The following is a 5,686-nucleotide window of genomic DNA, read 5'->3' on the forward strand; positions in this document are numbered from 1 at the left end:
AACACTAAGTTTGTTAGTCATAGCGTTCTCAGGTATGTCACGTTTAAAAGAGAAAATCGGGGCGGACCTTTGTAAACATGTGCTTGTAGTTCGTAGTTAAAACCAATGTAGACATTGTTATTCTATGATATCTAGGCGTTAGATTTGTGTCATTGTTTCAAATACTTGCTTTAGGACAAGCAAAGACTTTAAGTCAAAAGGTGTTGACGCGCTCGCAAAATTATTGCACATTCGATACTTTTCGCTATAAGTTTTACTTGTCTTTGAAAGCGAGTCTAGGTCGTTTTGACGTTGCTTGTGACATGTATGTGTTTAACGTGATTCGGGAGCAAGTCGTGAAAATGGAGTGAAAAAGTTGTTCCGAAAGAGAAATCTCTTACCGAAGACAAGATATACGGAGGGAAGATACGGACCGTAGAAGATTCATGGTCCGTAAATCTGACGTACAAGCTCAACGAATCGCGTCTTTGGATGAAGCAAATGTCCGAAGCGAGAAGTACGGACCGTATAATATTAATCTGGCCCGTAAAAATCCACCGTATATTGGTTCCGGTATGATTTACTAAGACAAAGAGATTTATGGGCAAGCTATACGGACGTATAATATTTATGGTCCATAAAAGTTGATCGTACATTGGACCACTAGAGAGATTTCACGAAAGTCACTGATTCTACGACCGTATAAAAGAAGTACGGTCCGTACATTCAGTCCATCGAGGGTAATTTTGTCGATCTCAGCTTTTGCACGACTTTGACTCTTATAAATACTTGGGTTTTAGGGTTTCTATGCAAAAGGATTGTTCTGAATAGAGTTTTCTTTTTCCTTAGTATTAGCACTCGTATTTTTGAAGTCTTTTTGGGAGATTGCAAACAATTAGAATTCAATTCTCCTCAATTCCAAACAATCAATTGTAAGCATTATGTTTTTATTACCGCTTATTGTTCTTCTCCTCTATGAGTAGCTAATTTTCCTTGCTAGGGTTGTGAACCCGATTGATGGGTGTTTTGTGAATGGGTTGTGATTGATATACACATAATGGATTATTTGGGTTTGTTTATTCTTGATCTTCATTCATAATTAATGGTTGCAAACATTGATTAATGCCATAAACCTTGATTCATTTGGGAAAATAATTAGGTTGGTAAGAATAAACAACAAGAACTCAAAGCTTTAAACTTTGTTTAATAAATTCATAGGAATAAGAAGAATTTACTTGGCATGTGTAATCGTTCTTCATAGTCACTTTCTTATATTTGGGAAAATCAAAGAAAGAAATAATCTTTATCTATTAGGAAATAGTAGAGATTCATATAGGGATTAAGTGCATTAAATATAATGATCCATTAGAAGTATATCAAGATCAATGCCCATGATCATACACTCTATCTAATTTGGGGACACAACCTTAGCTTCTTTTTAACCATAAATTCACAACCAAAGCAATATTTAACAATTAGTTACTAAAAACCAAATTTCTATGTTATGGTGGATTAAGACATTAGATGAAACATAGCCAAATTACGAATTTAGTAACCTTTTCACCCTATTCACCGTGGGATTCGACCCCAACCTTGTTGGGTTACTATATTTGACAACGTCCGCGTTATACCATTAATAGGTGTAATTTGAGCGTATCAATAAGTAAATACCATTCCACTAGACAAAACTCTGGGAAAATATTTCTTCACTGGATAGTGCCTTCCCTGATTTCTTCTGTTATTCTCCTGATTATGTTTCTCCATATTCTCCACTGTTTAATCTGTTGCCTCTGGAACTTTGTGGAATCACAAAATGGAAGAAGTATTCTACACTGTTGGAAGTTGGAAGTGTTTGAACGATACATTTGATGGAAAACTTGGCATTTTGGGAGAAAGTGAAATGTATTGAAACCTTTTCACCTTTTGAATTCGATTTGTTTTGTAACATCATCTCTATCTGGATCATAACAAACTTAGAAAGATGAAGTATTATGTTGAAAGAAAAGACTATTTCAACTTGTGCTTTGTAGCGATTATTGTCTTGTTAATAGTAGTTGGGTTGGTTGTTGTTATTCGAACCGAGAACCTAGAGTAAACAATGATTCCTTGACAAAGAATGTTGAAAGTAGGTTTGTAAAGGAGATCCAATCCATATCTATCGAAGTTTCTAATCAATTTTGAAATTAGAATCATAAATAAGAGGTCTCATTTGGTAGTGTATCCATCCGTAGACTTCAAACAATATGCACCTTTAGAAGTAATGTTAATAAAATCCTCAATGTACACTTTATTAATACATGTCTATGTTTTAGAAACCTAGTTGACAAGTGCCCTTAGTACCATGTTTTAGAAACCTACTTTACAAGTGCCCTTAGCACCACACTATTGAGGAATAATTTTCCACAATTCATCCAGTTCAGGTCAACCACATGAAAACTTACCAAAAATAGCATATTGTAAGTTCTCGATCACCTCTATGCTTGACACTCCTTGTTATATCCCGCATTTTTCGCATTGGGATATTCCGAGTTAATTGTGGAAAGTTAAGAACAAGACTATTCTTAAAGATCGAGATAAAGACTTTTGACCTATCGATTTTTATTTTAAACCACTAAGAGCTTATGATATTATGGGCATGAAATATTAAGGAAAATTTGGGGTTAAAAGTTAAATATGAAAAGTTAGCATTTCATGAAATGGCCATGTGGCATGCCGTCTGGAGATTAGGGGCCCTCTTCCCCCTTGGTTGGCCAAATTTAATTAGCTCAAAATTATGTCGGGGCATGTGTTCATTTTATATTTGAAGGGGCCAAGTATATAGATATTATGGATGACCAAGCAAGACATAATTAGTCATTTTTCATCCCTTAGAAATTTCAAGAAAGTTGGAGAAAAAGAACAAGGAGCCATTCGGCCATGGCCTTGGCCGAACATGGTCCAAAATTTTTGGTCATGAAAAATTATTCTCCTCTAGCTTTTCTACTAAGTGGAAGGTCCTCTTTAACATGGAATAGTTGTTGGAGCGAGCAAAGCGTTCATTCTTGCCATATATAAGCCTAGCCGAATGAAGAGGTGGAGTGAAGAAGGTGAGATTTAATCCTTATTTTCATATGTAATGCATGGTTTGTGTATGTTGTGGAGTGTGGAAACGAATGAAAATCATGAAATTGTGGTGTTGATGTTTGGCCGTGTATGTTGGGTTTGGCCGTATGTGTTGTGTTGAGTAGAAGTGAAGAACTAATTTTTTAGTATGTTTGGTTGTTGTGTTGTGGATTATGTGATGAAAATGAAAGTATTAGATGGTATAAGTTGAAGTTGTCGTTTGGGAGATAATGTTGGAAGTTGGTATATTGGTAATATAGTTTCTTGCATTTATATGAATGATATGTTGTCAATATGTGCTTGTTGATATAGTTATGAATTTGAAGAAAGAAATGTATTGTTGTTGTTCTTGAACTTGGGAAGTTTCGGGTGGAATTGTATAGTGGTTGGGTTGTTTGGAATATTTTGCGGATTGTTTAAAATGTCCTCGAATTCTTGTTTGAATGATCTTGGATTAGTACTTGAACTTGTGAGCGTTGATGTTAGCTTGAAAGTATGTAGTTGAGTTGAATGTAAATTGGACGTCGTCGACTTATGTAGAAAGGAGTTATTAATGTTAGAATGCGTTTGAAATTAATTATTGATGTCGTTGATATGGTTATTGGTATTGTTGTTGAAGATTTGGCCGAGTTGAATTCTCGGGGTAGATGAATTTATAGGGGAGATCTTGCCCAAATTTACGTAGATAAAATGATGGTTTGGAATTGAGTTCTCCGATGCTTATGGCTAATGTTCGATGCCTATTGATGTGGTTGTAGATCTCGAGAGGCCAAGACTTAAGTCCTGATTAGCGTAGGAAGCGGACGAGGTATGTAAAGCTCAGCCTTTCTTTCTTTTGGCATGTCTTAGTTGAAAGGAAGTTATGACACGAATCCCGAGGTAACTCTATTCTTGCGATCCGAGCATGTCTACGATTCTAATTTGTTTCTTGACATTCGTATTCTTAATGTAGTTGAATTATGGTTCTTAGTCTTTTGTATGACTAAATTTTAAAAGTTGCATAAAAGTTTGTTTTCAAAAGAGTTTTGTTCCTAAACGATTCCGGAACTACGAACGTCCGTAACTTTCACAGAAAGGCTCGGATCGCCTCGATATGTCCGTAGAGGATTCCGTAGCGTATGATGACCCTAACTTCTATAGGCGGGCTCGGATTGGTTTGATACCCGTCCGTGGGCCCCGAGACTTTCCTTTGCATAGTTCTGATGTTTTTCTTTAGAATTTAACATACTTATCATCCCGATTCCCGAGTATGATTACTTACTTATTTACTGAGTTTGAAATAAGGATCGTCATGCATATGATTCCGATACGTAGTTATGATTTTTAAAGTTCTGCTTGATATGTATCCGAGTAACATCCGAAAGAAACTAGATTGGACTATTGTCTTGGCTTATGAATGATGGTTCGCTTTGTTTAATTTATTGTGTCTTTATGAATATTTTAAATTTCTTGCATATAACTTCCCACGATTCTGCTCGTGCACATTATTGTTAATTCCTTCGCCGAGTCCCGGGCCGGTATGTATCGTGCGCATTTGTTAAATTCCGAAGTATGATGAGTTTTCCGAAGTATGATGAGTTTTGATATATGATATGAAACGAAGTATGATGAGTTCTGAATTATGATGTGATACGGAGGATGATGTGTTCGGAGATATGCAAAACTTCCGAAGTATGATGAGTTATGGCGCCCAAGGCAGGAGGGGCGACCATGTTCCGTTCGCCGGGTCCTATTATGGACCGCATATGACATATGTTTTTGACATGCATGATTTATGTTCAGAAGTAAGCATTCTGACATTCTGATTATTATACTTGTTTTCTGTACTTCGCATATGATTTCCGATAATTGACATGTATATGATGACTTCACTCATCGAGTCCCTCACTAGAGGGCCGGGACACGCCATATGTTTATCTGATGACTATGTGACATTGACATGCATGAGATATGTTTTCAAAGGCAAGTTTTATGATTTTCTATACTCTTTACTTCAGTGTGATCCAGTTTACTGTATTTTCCTGCTTTACATACTCAGTACATATTCCGTACTGACCCCCTTTCTTCGGGGGTTGCGTTTCATGCCGCGCAGGTACACCCAGATGAGTCGGAGATGATAGTTGAAGACGTTCCAGCTGGATTGACGAGCTCCAATTCCTCCTGGAGTGCTGCCGAGTCAGAGTGCTCTTGTTATGATATCTGAAGTTATGTTAGAGACTTTGCAGACAGTGTCGTGTATATAAGATGTCAGTTTCGTAAGCGGCTATGTAAGCCGATGTATTATTATGCATTGTGATAAAGATGAAAGGCATGTTTGTTTTCTGAAAAATTTTCATTATGTACTTATGTCCTGTTTTGAGGGCCCAGTATAGTTAGAAGTATCACGAGAGTCAGCGGGTTCGCTCGGCCCTAAGTAAGGGTCGGGTGCCCATCACACCCTATTAGGTTAGGGTGTGACAAATTGGTATCAGAGCGGTTCGTCCTAGGGGTTGTACGAAAGTCGTGTCCAAAAGAGAGTCCTGTTTATGGTCTGAAGTGCGCCACATTTATAAACAGGAGGCTACGGGGTATCTAGGGTGGTTACTCTTCTTTGACATCTTAGATC

Source organism: Lycium ferocissimum, chromosome 12 (genome assembly GCF_029784015.1).
Source record: "Lycium ferocissimum isolate CSIRO_LF1 chromosome 12, AGI_CSIRO_Lferr_CH_V1, whole genome shotgun sequence".
Classification (NCBI taxonomy): Eukaryota; Viridiplantae; Streptophyta; class Magnoliopsida; order Solanales; family Solanaceae; genus Lycium; species Lycium ferocissimum.